This window comes from Carassius carassius, chromosome 50, assembly GCF_963082965.1.
Source record: "Carassius carassius chromosome 50, fCarCar2.1, whole genome shotgun sequence".
Taxonomy (NCBI): domain Eukaryota; kingdom Metazoa; phylum Chordata; class Actinopteri; order Cypriniformes; family Cyprinidae; genus Carassius; species Carassius carassius.
The window spans coordinates 12,641,231-12,656,813 of record NC_081804.1 but is presented as its reverse complement, the minus strand read 5'-3'; the positions used below and the strand labels follow the sequence as shown (position 1 = coordinate 12,656,813).

General features: G+C 38.3%; 1 long non-coding RNA gene across 1 annotated transcript in view; it reads left to right on the top strand.

Moving 5' to 3' along the window:
* The first annotated feature begins 203 nt into the window (after positions 1 to 203).
* The window catches only part of LOC132133634 (uncharacterized), a 42,225-nt gene continuing 26,845 nt past the window's right edge, over positions 204 to 15,583 (top strand). Inside the window, exons 1-2 of the long non-coding RNA XR_009429187.1 lie at positions 204 to 339; positions 3,871 to 3,977. This is a non-coding gene — a long non-coding RNA (uncharacterized LOC132133634). The remainder of the gene's footprint in view (positions 340 to 3,870; positions 3,978 to 15,583) is intronic.

Sequence of the window (15,583 nt, the reverse complement as noted above, 5' to 3'; positions counted from 1 at the left end):
GTGTTCAATTGCATATTTCCGACTAATTTCAAACTACATTACCCATGATTCTTCAGGGAATCTCCACCTTTTAGAGAATCACAAGCAGTAAATCATCCAGTGCTGCATGGGATTGTAGTTTTTTCTCTCATTCAAGCTGTAAAGTACCCTGTTTTGTATCTTTGTTTTTTCCCCCATTTTTTTTTAAATACTTAAAAGTTATGATTCACCTCATAGCTGGTTGGTGAATAGCTTACAGCTCTTTAACAAATACTTTTTGGGAAAAATACTTCTGGAACCAAGGTGGCTAAGAAGTGGGTGAGTGGTATTGCCATCTCACCCCAACTTCCTGTTTCACATGTAAGTATGTAAATACTGAAAGTAAATGTGTTTGGGGAAACCATGTTGTTGTAGTCTTAAATCTCATTTACCTTTCTTGCTTCATAATTAATCACCCAACCCACACAAGGGGTAAAATACAGGAAAAAAAACAGAAGCATCACCAGTTTTGTTTTCCTGTCCTGAAGCGGTATGCACAGCTAAACTACTTTATCTGTCAGCACTGCAAATACAAACTACAACAGGGAATTTAAAAGGGATGTTAATTAACACTCTTGGTAAATAATAACATGCAGCATTATATACCCACACAAAAAGAGACTAAAAAGCACACTCACAAACGCCTGAGGTTTTCTACCTCTTCTAATAAAACACATATTCACTCCGCACTTAAACTCACTATAATGTAGTTAGCGCAAAGATGACATTTTTTTTTATTTAAAATTAATTTATTTTTATAATGCAAAGCTGAATTTCCATCATCATCACTCCAATTTTCAATGTCACATGATCCTTCAGAAATCATTTTAATACGCTGATTTGCTGCTCAAAAAAAGGGTAATTTGATGAAAAAGAAAAGCATTTATTTGAAACATGTTTTGTAACATTATAAATGTCTTTATAGACACTTTTGATCAATTTAAGTATTACATTTATTTTTCAAAACTTACTGACCTCAGACTTTTGAATGGTAGTGTATATAAAGATTATACTATATAACATAGTATATAATAGTTTATATATAGTATAAATAGAAAGATAATAGTAGATCGCCTTATAATGAGAGTTTTGTATGAATGCAATTAGCCACTCGCAGTTTCTGGAATATGACATCTCTGGCTTATTATCAGCACTCATGTACTAGTGAATCTCATTTTGTTCTCTCTCATCTTGATCTTTTGTAGCAATGCTAATGACACCACAGATCCAAGACACAGGCATTTTAAAAATTTCATTTCGCTCTACGTACTGTGATACTGTGATCCTCGTGTTTAATCATGACCTACGCTAAGGTCTGTTCTTTCTTTTTTTTCTCTTGGAATATGCTAACTGTTCCACCTTTTTTTGAAGGGTTAGTTTTTGAAGTATTGCTGGGCGATGGCAGAGAGCTATCAGGTGTACTTGGAGCCTGAGGGGGCAGGTAGGATAAAAAGGCCAAGCATGCTAATAACGTTAGACAGCCTCCTTATGAGGGTCCTTCATTATAAACATGTTTTAAAGAAGACCAGAGCTCCATGGGCATGTATGGGACACTGGGAAATCAAGAAGAGATGCTTTGAAATTCAGACCTCAACAGTTAGGCTGATAATAATGACAGCGTGGCTGTTCACCTTCATTTTTTATTGTCTTTTTCTAAATTATTTTTTATTTCTCAAATTATGAATAGGTATAAATATTTCATTCTTGTGCCAGAGAAGTTGAGGGGTGCCTGAGGGAAACGCCTGAGTCACTTTTATGTAGGATGTTTTTCAACAGTTCTTGGTGAATCTGTTTCATTTATTGGTGAATTTGTTTATTTATTGTGTGTGTGTGTGTGTGTGTGTGTGTTTTGTTTTTGAACGAATCAGTGTTTTAGCAAGAATCTTTGAACTGAAAGAATATTTTCATAATTTTTATCTGCTCTTTTTTTATTTTTGTGAAGTCATGCTTAAATTTTCTTCAAATCTTTCTAGGCATGCAAATTAACGATAATAAAACACATTTCGACTAATTTCAATATTTATTTATTTTTGTATTTTATTTTATGTTATTTATTTATTTTTTTTACATATTTTACAGTTTTAAAAGTAATGCAAATTAACTATGTAGCAATTTAACTTACAGAAAAGGTCACTGAATGAATCGGTGAATAAATCTGAATGAATCATTTTGATGAACGGATTCAAAAGAATCGTGTCACTGAGATGAAAATATAAAATAAAACTTGGAGATATATCCTCGCCAAAGTTTGATTTCACAGTGTATGTTCATAATGCAACTTTTAACCATGAAAATGTGCGAAAAAAGAAAGAAAACAAAATGTGCAACTGCCATTAAGGCCTAAGCTACATGTTTGAGAATGCCCATTCTGGGGCGGAGCCATTGTAGGGGGTGGGACTATGTGTTTGTCATTTCAATATCAGTTCAATAAGTTTTATTGAGAAATAATTAAAAGCATCCAGTAAAGGTTGAGAAAGCTTGTAGTTGCAGCCTCTTTGGCTAGTGCTCAAGTGTTATACGATGCTTATTAATTTCACTGCTGAAATGTGTATTTCTGCCAAGGCCTTGAGTCCTTTAAACTATAAAAATAAATATATGCTTACATTTCATTTCAAAGCACTCTGCAAAGGCAAGAACTTGGCATGTGAAGAACGTAACTCTAGGAAAGGAAGCAAATCATTAAAAGCAGTAAAACAGGATCTAAAAGCATAAGGATATGCTCGCTGATGGCTACTCAGTTCTTCTTCTTAAAAAAAAAACCCTTCCTCTGACCTCTGCACTCTTTTTCTGTTTGCGCACTTCTCAGTGGCTCAACACTGGGCTGCATGCAGTGGAGTTTTGTTCTGAATAATCAATCAAAAAGAGCTCTGCGACAGCATCGTGTGCTTTCATGCACAAGCGAAGCACAGATGAATGAGGAATGCTGTGTTTCGTTATGACGTTTCACCATCTGTCCCTCCCGTGGTCCTCCTCTGAAGTCCTCATGGCATTAAACTGCCATGTTTGGGGCCAATTATACATAAAAATGCAAACGCTTCAGGGAGCTGCCCAAAGCTGGTGTGAAGTATGTAGTGGTAATTACCTGATTCTGAGTCGTTGTAGAGTTAACATCCCTTCAAGTGTGGAGAGGCGTTTGACAGGTTTGACCAAAGAAAGGGCGGTAGAGGTAGTCCACGCTCTCTCATAGATAATAGAACAAAGTGTTCATTTTAATTATGAACAAAATGACTTCAAGATGACGGCCGTCACTCATGCTCAGCCCCTCCCTATGCATATGCAAAATACAAGTGCGTCTTTTGGTCTTCAAACCTTCCATCTTCATGTCTCGGAGGCATAATGGACTATTAGGTGTCTACAAAGACGCCCTGGTTTATGCGGCGCACTGGTTTGACCATTGTCTTGGCCTGTCTCTTTGTTTTTGTGACATATTTTAAGCCTCTAATCACTCTCAAACAGATCAAGGCATTCGTGTCGCATACATTAATTAATCATAAATAATTCTGTGCAAAGTAAATACAAGGCCGAAAAAATCCTTACACTTTTGAATTGAAAATGTCTATGAAAGTTTCACTTTTAAATTATGTAAAAAAGCCTCCTGCTACATGTCAGCTGGGAGTACCTGCTATACACTCTTTTTCCCATTAATGAGATGTCTCAGGATATGGTTGGTCGGCCTAAAATGCTTTTGGTGGAGTTCTGCGGGGAAGGAAAACTGGGAATTCAAGTTCTATCCTTGGTGCCAATCAAGTTGTTCACCCTCTCACAGATGTCCTGCATTCACTGGTCCCTTGTCGAATCGAATCGGCTGATAGCTTTTATCAATGTTGACCGCTTTGGCTTGTGTATTTTCAGAGATCCACCTCTGGGGGCGAGTCTTTTCCCAGGTCTTTGTTGACGGGGGTCAATATGTGGGCCATCGCTGTACCCTGAGATTAAACGGAAAGTGAAATGCTTTGAAGGTATGTGTACAGTATAAATTGGAACCTCTAGAGGTGGAACCTTTCTTGATCAACCTGCTAAAGAAAACAATTAAAAATGTATCACTATAGAAACAGAAATCAGCGTATGCTGTAAGTGATGATAATATTTTCATACACAAATAAATAAAAGGTAAAGTGCAATCGACAGCTAATTTATTTATAGGATTTACAATACCTTAATACATTTAATTGTACGATTCAATTTTAACATTTCCAGAAGAAAGTCATGTTTGGCGGTTAGGTTGCTAGGTGATTGTTGGGTGTTATGCAAACTGTAAAGGGTGAGTTAAGCTAATTTTACTTAGCAACAGCACAATACTGAATGGTGCAGTATCTTGAATATAAGTGTATTCTGTCTTAATGCTCTGGCAGATTTTGTGACTTGATGTTCTCGTTAACAAGGTTCGGGAGGAGCGCGTCAGATACTTAGCCTAATCAACACAGGTGGACCACAATCTAGTAATCAATCCCACAGTATATATATCGCTGACTTACCTCTATCCATTGACGGTTAATCAGCATCCCTCCTCCACCCCATCTCCTCACTTCGAGTTCACTTTATAATTAGACGGGGAAGGGGGGGTACTCTAGGTTCGGGCCATTCCCGAGCTCGGAGCCCTTCCCCGGACAGCACGCCAAATACGCATACCATACCTCAGCTAATTATATGTAAGCGTGAACTCGTGAAATAAAGAATAATTTAAAATGTTAAGTAAGAATTCATTTTTGCAGTGTAATAAGGTAATTTAGGATAGTATTTTGTATAATTATCTACCATACTGCATACTTTGTGTTTGTTTGTTTGTAGCCTACCTAAATTTGCCATGGGAGCTATAAGGTAGCCTACATTTGAACTGCATCAATATGAAAGGCTCAGTGTTAAAATAAAGCCCAAACTATTTATAATGTGAATAAATTGATGCAGTATCTTCAACATTCAGAAAAGTGGGCTAAAGAAAGTTTATCCACTCAGCAAGGGTCATTCATTTGCTATCTTTACAACATACAAAACACAGTGTTTGACTCGTTTTCTCTCTGCATGCTTTGTTTCACAGCCTTCCCAACTGTATTCCGCACTGACGAGGCCTCCTGGTATCACCATTCGCCATGGTAAATGGATAGCCATTTGTAATTCATAGGGCTACCGGTCCCCAAATTAATTTTGCCCCGGGCTCTGTTTATTTCTGCTTTGTACTTTGTTTAAAGTCAGTTGTTGACAACTCTTGAGCATGTCAAACTATCACCGCTAATAATTGCTTAAGGAGATGGAACTTTCGCAAATGTTAGTTCCAGCACAAAAATACATTCTCCTCAGCCCATCGTGAACTCTCTCTGATGAATTTTTGATTCCTCTCCTTCTCATTCTTAGCTAAGATTCCTCTGTAATTCAAAGCAATAGCTCTGAGTGAAAGAATAAAAAAGAATAATGTAGCATTATCCTCAGAACGCGGTGCCTTTTAATGTGCGGTGGGAAATTTGTCAAGCGTGGCTCTTTTCACTGCATCTCTTTCTCTCATTTGCGCTCTCTCTCTCTCTCTCTCTCTCTCTCCTTTTTGTTATTGACCAAAGAGATGAGGCAGGTGGATCTGAATGCAGCCTACGGCGGTACCTATTTCTGTGGGTCAATGTCACTTCTTTTCTGATCGTGACAGTTGCTGTGATTAGTCCCAATTAGACAGCCTGTCACTTTCCCCGGTGCGTGGGACCAGAGACCCACCCCGTCCTCGACGCTTCCCATCTGAATCGGACGTGTGCTGCTCTGATTGCTGTAGGCTTGGGGGATTATTTTGAATGCGAGAAGAAAACAAAAGAAGCAAGAAGACGCGCAAAGACTTGACAATATGCTCTCTCGCATACTTCCGAGACGGCTGTGAAAAGAGCGTATCATTTCTCTCCGTGAAAATCTCCTCGGGGTTCATCCTTCCTCCCACAAACAGTGCCTTCCCACGTCACCTTGTCTCCCTGAGCGCTCAGAAATATAGCGGGAAGCGCTTCGCGCGGTGTCATTCGGCAAAGCTATAATTGTTTAGGAAAGGCTGCGCCCTTGATAAGTATGAATAATTGATCAAGTCTTCTAATTTCAAATCATTAGACATCTTTTATAATACATAATACTTATCGGATTGTTGACATTAAGAGCAGGCGAAATAGGCCACCTTGAAAAGCGCGGGAAACGAGAGCCACGGTGACGATGTGTTGTCAACCCATGTTTACACAACAAGGGAGGAGTTTGTTTAGCTTTTTGTCATTGTTTTATTTTCAAATCTACTTATCTTAGTTTCTTTATATACCCCTGTTGACGTTCAAATGAAGTTTTCGAGCGCTAGCTGTTTTTATTTCGCTGTGCTCGCTCAGAATAGCAGACTCAAAGCGCAGTGTTTTCTGTGACTAGCTGAGGTTAGCTTTTATGTTGCTATCTGCAGGGGAGCAAACGGTAGCAGAGAGCAGAAACAAGTCGAGGAGTCTTTATATTTAATTCTATTAAATATTCATGAGGATTTCATCGTGTGTGATATGTCAAAGGGTGTTTGTCTATTAGTATGAGGAGGCAAATATTTAAAACAACATAAAGTTTGGGAGTTTCAAGTGAAAGTGCATCATAGCAAGCCTTCTTAATAGCACGTGGTCCTTGAAAAGAGTTATGTTGGAGAAAAACATATTATCAATTCACTATAATCAGAAATTTAGCACGTGAAGATGTTCAGTTTGGTTTCTACAAAAGGCAACCTTGGGTAACTATCCTATAGTCTCTGTCAGGCCTTTCATGGCAGGAAAGGCTGCCCCACGTGCCCCTTGTCTCAAGTGCCTTGGGGAAAACATCACGTACAGACAGGATAGCGAGATTTGGTGCTAATAATTGACATCTCTGCCAAACACGTGCACATGGTGATTACATAAAAAACACTCGCTGAACCCAACTCAGACCTTGGAGGAGTCATTATACCCCTCTTCATGCACTCTGTGATTTAGGGAGGCCCCTGTGTGAAAGTGTGGCTTGACTCATCTTAAGGCTATTAATTCTGCTGTGCGTTATCAAAAGTGATCAGGACTTATAGATCCCCATATTTATGTTAATATTATAGTAGATATAAAACTGCAACGTCAACAAAATACATATATATGGAGTGCTGGGTAGTAACTGATTACACATAATCTGCATTATGTAATTAGATTCCAAAAAGTACTTGTAATTAGAATATGTTACATTTTAAAATGCCGTTTTAAATACAGTTCGTTTTTATGAATGGATTACATGATTATATATTATTAACACAATGGCAGTAAATTATTCATAATTTATAGATTCTCCCTAATTCATTTTTTCCTCTTTTAAATTTTCCTTTTAACAATTTTTTACCTTGTCATATCATTTAGCTTTCACTATATTCACAAATGTCGTGCAACCATGCTGTTGAATTTAAAGGGAGAAGAAGTACCTCTCAAGCAGTCAGACCATGCAGGAAACAAATATTTATGCAAGTTAGTAAAAACTACCCAGTTCTGCATATGAATTTAAATGTCCTAGTTATATACAGGGTTCCAACATGTTTTGGGTGTGTGTGTGAAATGAAATAAAATAAATACATTAATAAATATATTTTTACATTTTTTTATGTACTTTTATGGCGCTTTTCCATTACCAGTACCAGCTCGACTCGACTCGGCTCGACTCGCCTCGGCTCGGCTCGCTTTTCGCTCCGTTTTCCATTGCAGATAGTACCTCCACAATAGTACCTGGTTGTCATAGCGACGCTGCAGGAAACTGCCGTGACGTAATCTTCTACGCGACACACACCCGCTACCCACACACACAGGACAATGGAGGAAATCGAGTGCATGTTGTTTTTGATCCTCGGGATATATAGGATATATCACGCAATCTCTGGCCAAACTTTTAAAAAATGGCGGGGTTATTCTGGATACTATCTGGATACTATTGCTGGCGCGTGTAATGATGACGCAGTGAATAGTGACGATTCTCTCTGACCAATCAGCAGTCTGCTGTGTTTTCACATCACATTATAGTATCGCCTCAGCTCGCCTCAGCTCGCCTCAGCTCGCTTGGAACCTCGCCGGAGGTGGTACGAAAAAAAGTACCTGGAAGCCGGTACAGGTACAACTTTTACACAGTGGAAAACCAAACAGAGCCGAGTCGAGGCGAGCCGAGGCGAGCTGGTACTATGTAGTGGAAAAGCGCCATTACTCATTATTTTTTAGAGCTCCGAATGTTTGAAAGAACCTGCTGGAAGAATTATTATCCCCAGAATACCTGGAGAAGGCCCAAACACAAGCATCCTATTAGACTTTGAATTACTGGCTATGTTAATGTATGTAAGTGAAACATCACACTGTTTCCAATTAATATGTCATGCTGTGTGCACTCCCCTCTGCAGTCGCTTGTGCTATTAGTGGATTAATACCCAAGCTCTATACCATCACAATCATCTAGACACGGGTTAATTAAACATTTACATACAAACACTCAGCAATCTTTTGTACTCTGTAATTTATACCATCTATATGCTTCTTTTAAAACCAAAGGGGGCATGTGTTTGTCTCAAACATACTAATTGGCACCATGCTGACTCACTGAAGTGTATTGTGGAGAGGATGAGGAGGGCAGCTAGATTCCCACCCTTGTTGTTTACAAGCACAGGACAAGATAACTAAGGCGAGTACTCAAACACAGATGCATTGGCCAGTGCTCTTGCTTCTCTGTAGCAATAACAAACCTCCAAGGGGCAATAATGTTACCTCCAAATGTAATTAAATCAGAGGTCTTGTTTAGGTTGCTACCTAAACAGGGGTGCATTTCTATTTCCTGTACAACAATGTAATTTGCTGCTTATCTACCATATTAGGATCGTTTGTGGAATTAACAAGCTGGTCGTGGCTATTTGCATGAAACCACAGTGGGCACAGTGTTTGAACCACAATCAAACTTGTTGTTATCATGATGTCACATGCAGGTGGAGGAGTAATACTTTCAGCTAATCACTCAATGCAAGATCACAATTAAGATTACTTTATTTAACCACACAGCAGAAAGTGGTTCATTTTTAAATTACCATTATCATACAGTATGTAATTGGAATATGCTTTACTCACATAGAATATATATGCGATCCATTCAGTCTGCAGCTTTCTCCACAACATAAATTGTCTGAGATGCATCTGTAACGAATGAACAAATGGAATCAGAGGACTACTTTAATATTTTTGATCCCCATCCTTATACTTTATGCCCATGTGCACTCTTTAAAATAATGGCACTATTTGTTGACAAGCTAATATATATCGACTTTTTACATCATAATTTAGACTTTTCATCTCATAATTTAAATAAAAAGTTATGTCATAGTTATGGCTTAGTATCTCATAATTATGACTTTTGTTCACTACACCCTGTTATTAACAAGCGCAGGACAAGATAACTAACGCCAAATGTATACTTTATGCAGGTCTGCAAACATATGCCATTGAGCATTATGTTTTTTAAACATTATAATGTAGACTCTCTTCTCATAATAATGACTTAGTATCTCACAAATTGGACATAATTTAGATTTACCATGGCCATGATTTTTTTTTTTTTTGGCAGAAGTTGGCCTCCATACTGTGTAGACCAAAATGTAAAAACTAAATATTGCTATATATAACTTGATGCCATTATGTTTGGTGATTGGTCATGACACTGACTGAAATATTTTGACATGAATGCTGTGTGATTCCTGCTGTTTCACATCGCTCTTTTATTTTTTTCTGCACAACATGCCAAACCGGCAGTTCACTTGAGATGTGCAGCGAGACGACAGGCTGATGCTTGACTCAAACTAGCACTTCTAAATGAAATCTCTTTTTTTCTTTCTATGCCAAATGCCTCAAAGGATATGGGTGGAAATGGAATTACATTTATTGTTTTCCTATAGTTCCTCAGTCTACTGAGAGAGCAGGAGTGTGGTTTTGGCCATTGGCAAAGACAGAAAAATCTTTTATGTTTTAATCTCCACTGACTCTCAAATTCTGATGTGGAAAAGTTGTTCTGATCAAACATGGCATAAAGAAAAAAAAATCACATTGAGAGTTATATGTGTGATGATGTCTATGGTTTTATATAGCAGCACATCAAAAAAATTGCTTGTTAAATTGTTACTTTAAACTTGTTTTGCTGATCATATACCATCCACTAGGGGGACATGCGAGACGAAGCAAAAAAAAACAAAAAAATAATAAATTGAATGTCCTCTTTTAAGTTTCTTTTGCAGTTTGCCTGAAGGTCCTGTTTGTGATTTTTTGACTGTACTAAAGCATAAAAATACCATAATGTGTCTGTAGATATTTAGGAATCATGCTAAGTTCACATACTTGTTTTTCCGAAAAGCAATGCTACAGCCAGTTATTCTACTTTTAAATATTTGTTCTGTGTCGGAATGTCTGTTTTTGTTTTGGTCTATGTAATTCCACCTACTGCCAATTTACCCAATAGTATTTTGACACATAGGGTTGCCAGTTGGTGGAAAATGCAGCATATTGCAGCCATGGAAGTGGGCAAATGAACTGGGTCAGAGATCACAGATTCTATCCGACCTTAAAAAACTCTGCATCTACCTAAAAACCTCTATGACCAGTGGCATATTAATGTGTAGATAACTCAACTCATCAACTTACAGTTTAAGTCTCGCTTTCCATTGTCAATTGTGCTTGTTCCTGTTACATGTCCTCAATCTGGCAACCCGTCAGAGCGCCAGAGAAGAGGTGGTGATAGAAACAACTGTCCAATATTTTGAATTTGGATTGCAGTACCCATTTCAACCACTAGCTGTTCATATCTCATACTGCTTTAAATAGTAGTCCTGCTAAGTGGCAAATTAATCGAAATCCTACAACAACACAAAATTGTGAACTCAAGCATAAAGAAGAAATTAAAATTGCGTTCTCAGAAAATGTTTTACCAAATGCTTAAATAATTGAATGTCCCAGGCAGCAATGTAGAGGGTGAACTGGTGTGGGTGGGCAGGGACAAAGACGTATTTGAAGAATTGATTAATTTCCCACATCGTTTGATGAGGCGTGTCTCATTAATGCATATAAGATGGCGCTCTGAGGCGATGCAGATCATTCAGCTGGGACCCAGAACACCTCTAGGTATTCTGGACGAACACCATTTTAGACATACACCCACATGCCCACACATGATGACTGCATAGATACAAACACAGCCAGCACTCCCAGAAGTCTTTCATATCTATGCCAAGCATTGGAGCCTAGGGTGAGATTCTCATACTCTCCAAATCCTGAAGGGCTCTTACTGTGTACTAACAGCGGTGTCTGTCCCTCAAACATGTGGCATCAGTAAACAACATGTTTAAGCCTAAAACAATGTGCGTCCCTGATGACTCAAATTATTTATGAAATCAAACAGAATCTGGCTGTCAGCCAATTGGGACTTTTTTTCACATGCTTGTTGATCTTATTTTCTCCTTCACTTTGTGTTGTCTTGCACTCTTAAAGTCCAAAAAATGTGGCAGTAGCATCTCAAATTGTGCCTCTCTATTTGACAGCAATGCAAAGCTATTGGTCTGCGTTGCTATAAGGTCTATAAGGGTGGTTGTAAGCGTGTTAGTGGCTGCTGGGGCATTGATACAGTAGGTAGTTGCTAGGAGGGTAATAATGTGTTGGTGGTTGTTAGAGCATTGTTATGAGTTTGATTTTGTGTTAGGCAGGGTTGCCAGGGCATTGCTGGGAGGCTGTTAATATGTTCTGGGTGGTTGCTACTAAGAGTTTGCAGTTCTGTTCATGGTGGTTGCTATGGTGTTGGTGGTTGTTAGGTAGTTGCTATGTGTTATGGATTGTTGGTAAGGCATTATTAAGGTGTTGCTAGCCGCCACTGAGTATTTTCTCACTGTCTCAAGTGAAAATAACCCGCCCCAACTCTCTTTTGATTACTAAAAATGTGTGTAGACAATAGAAGCCAAGTCATACATTTTGAGCTGTTGTTCATACAGGCATGATTAACACCTTAAAGTTTTGTTGTGCAAATGTATTAAGTATGACAGACTGCAATAGTCTTAGCAAGCACCACTAAATATCACTACTACCAGTGTTTGGGGTAACAAGTTACAAAGTAACGGATTACAGTAACTATATTACTTTTTTGGGTTATGAAGTAAAGTAACACATTACCCTAATAATATTGGTAACTACACTACTTTACTAGACTATAGGAACGTGCTTTCCTGCGTTACTCAAGCCGTGTTTGCCTGTGTGTAAAGTTCTGGGCCGGGTTTCCCGATAACGATTGATCTTAGCGCTTAAGAACGTTTTCTACGAGTAATTTCACGATCGTTCGTTATTGTTTCACGTGCGTTTCCCAACAACCACGTAGCTGTGCTTTAAGTGCTGCTTAAGCAAGTCGCTGTCCGTTTGTCAAGTGCTGAAATGTCACCTTATAGAATGACTCGTAATTGTACACGCTCGTTTATTGACGTTAACCTAATGCTGCGTTCCAGACAGACAACTTGGATATAATAACTATAATACAATACTATAATTTATTATAGTGTATAATATTATACTTTACATAATAATATATAATGTACTTTTTATACAGTAGAGAGAGAGAGAGAGAGATACGTTATTTCCGGATCTAATACATACATAGCTGGTTTTCATGCACTTCAGCAAGTCATTGACATATTTACATGCATAAAAACAACTTAATTTTTTCAATTATTTCTTAAAATAGCCTTGTGAAATGTTTTTCCCCCTCCAGAACTGCACTGAGAGTCATGCTGCATTCATTTCATGAGCATTTGACCGTTTGATTTGAGTAAAACTAGCCTCACATCACATACACGGAACTGTAAAGGTATTCACATTAACACATCAAAATAAGTGTCCGGTTTAATTTAAAGACAATTATTTGATTAATACAATTAAATTTAACCATTAAAAAGTAGTTGAGAAAAAAATAAATAGAAAAAATTAAATCCAGTAAAATTAAAACACAAAAACGGAATTTGGAAAACAATTCAACCAAATTTGGGAAAAAATAAACGGATTTCATAGGGCCCTTAAAAGTAAAGTAAATTAATAAGTAGTGAAGTTACATTTCAAATGCAGTAACTAGTGAAGTAATCTCATTACAATTTACAGAAGTAACTAGTAACTAAATAATTTTTTTGAGTAACTACCCCAACACTGACTACTACAGTTCGAGTTAATCAGTACATTAAGTCATACACCTGCTCAGATTGGCAGGTCAGGGCAACAAATGAAGAGAGTCCTCTGCTTTGTAGGATGGCAAACATCTAATTGATTTGACTGAGACTCTTGAGGGGCTTTTTGCCTCTGAGTGGCTTCTGCAGACTGTTCCAAGTTTAAAGGGCTGAATAATTTAACCTGTGGGACTGCTGGACCTGCTGCTCCCTACACGTCATAGTTTGCAGGGCTTGTCAGTGAAGCATGCCAGCTCCCAGGTCGATGGCCTGCAGTTAGCAGCTGCTACAGATGGTACACTCACTTTGTCATGGAGCTTCATGGCACTATGGCATCACAGGGCAATTAACAAGTCCCCTTTTCCAAGGATGGAGAACACTCATTTGGCAGTAGAAAAGAAAATGAGAGAGGAGAAAAACATGTCTGCCTAGGTCTCAAGTCAAGCTAAGGTGCTAGAAGGTGCAAACTCTTCAGTAGATGACTCATGACTTTTATCTATCTGAGACAGCAGAACCACACTGCCTGTACTTTCTTTAGAGTCTGTTTCTAGGTTGAGCTGTAACTGAGTTTTTAGAAAAGATAGTTGATTCACTGTTAGTCTCACAAAGCCAGACTTTTGAGTGTTGAAATAAATCCTCGTTCAGTATTCTGCCATCATATTCTGGCAAAGAACAGCTCAAAACACTTTTACCACAAGATTTGTAAACTAATACATTATCACATAACCTTCTTCATATGTATGGCTTTTCTGACAAAGTAAACTTGCTCAGTAGCTCACCTGGTACAGCACTGCAAGTCCTGTAAATCCATAACTTAGTTTACCATACCGTAGTGCATGATTTGCAAACTCATACATTGTTATGTTTGCATCACATAATCAGTTCCATATGTATGACTTCTGCTCGGAAGGTCGCCTGGTGCAGCATTGCACTTGTGATGCGAATATGACATTATACCATGTAATATAGCTAAGAAAATGTGTCATGATAAAAGAGCATGAAGTGCTAGCTTTGCTAAATAATGCTAATATAGAGCTCGGTACCTACATTTTGTGCTGGCTGCGATAAATGTCTTTCTTTCAGTTCATTCAGTTAATAATTTTATACGTTGTAAACCGTTTGGACCTCAAAAATGATCATTTTCATATCCATTTCCCCCAAACAACCGCACTTTAACAAACCATTCAGCATTGATCGCGTTTGGGAAGCGAGAGGGAGCTATGACAAAGGATTAATAGGATTTAAAGACATATCATTCAGGTTGTTTATCCATGTGTTGTTTACCATGTCTATCAGTTGAAGGAAGATGAGAAGGAGTTAGAAACTCCGCAGAGAGACCACATGATGGGGTAATGGTACACTGACTAATTCATCTTCCTCCTCAGCCTGGAATACAGGTTAAACATACCCCCACATAAACAAATCTTCTAGTCTTCTTGTAAATATGATCATGAAAATGAACCCACTAAATGAAATGCACATAAATATGCACAATGATGAGAACCTGAGACTTGAGCCTACCCTGCTGTGTGTGTGAATATATATATATATACACACAAAACCAGCCAAACCTAGTTTGCTGGGTCAGATTGGTCTGTGGGAATGTTTTAGAGGAGTTTCAGGCTCTTCTCAGTTGTCCAGGCTATGAGACCAGCTTAGCCAGGAAGGAGAGCAGTTAAGACCAGCTTAAACGACTGAACCAACTGGTTTAATTAGTTTTTTTCATCAGCAGAGTCAGCATAGAATCTATAGAAAGACTTTTTAATCAGTCATATTTCACACGTTCAAAGTGAAAAACATACCAATACACACCAATACCAGTGAGTGGCACTAAAAGCATTTTCAGTTTTATCCGAAACAGATGAATGTGAATCTGTCAATGTTTTAACACAGTAGTTGGTAAATGTATCATGGCAATTTGTAATTGAAAGCTAAAGTGCGGCTAAATGGTAAATGGACTGCATTTATATAGCGCTTTCAACAGACCACATGGTCATCCAAAGCGCTTTACAAGTTGCCTCACATTCACCCATTCACACATTCATTCATACACCGACTGTGGTCTCAGCCATTCAAGGTTCCATTCAGCTCGTCGGGAGCAGCTTGGGTTAGGTGTCTTGCTCAAGGACACCTCAACACTTGGTCAGGTGGAGCTAGGGATTGAACCACCAACCTTCCAGTTTGTAGACAACCTACATGAACCACTGAGCCACTGCCACCCCATTTAGCTCTCTCGTGTTTGAAAATAAAGTCCCACCTAGACTAAACCCGACACTAAATCTACCTGTGAGATAAATATGAACTTGCTGAAGCAACTGTGCCATTTAAGCTTGCTTCTTCAAGTCTTTGAGCTGTTGTACTGTGATT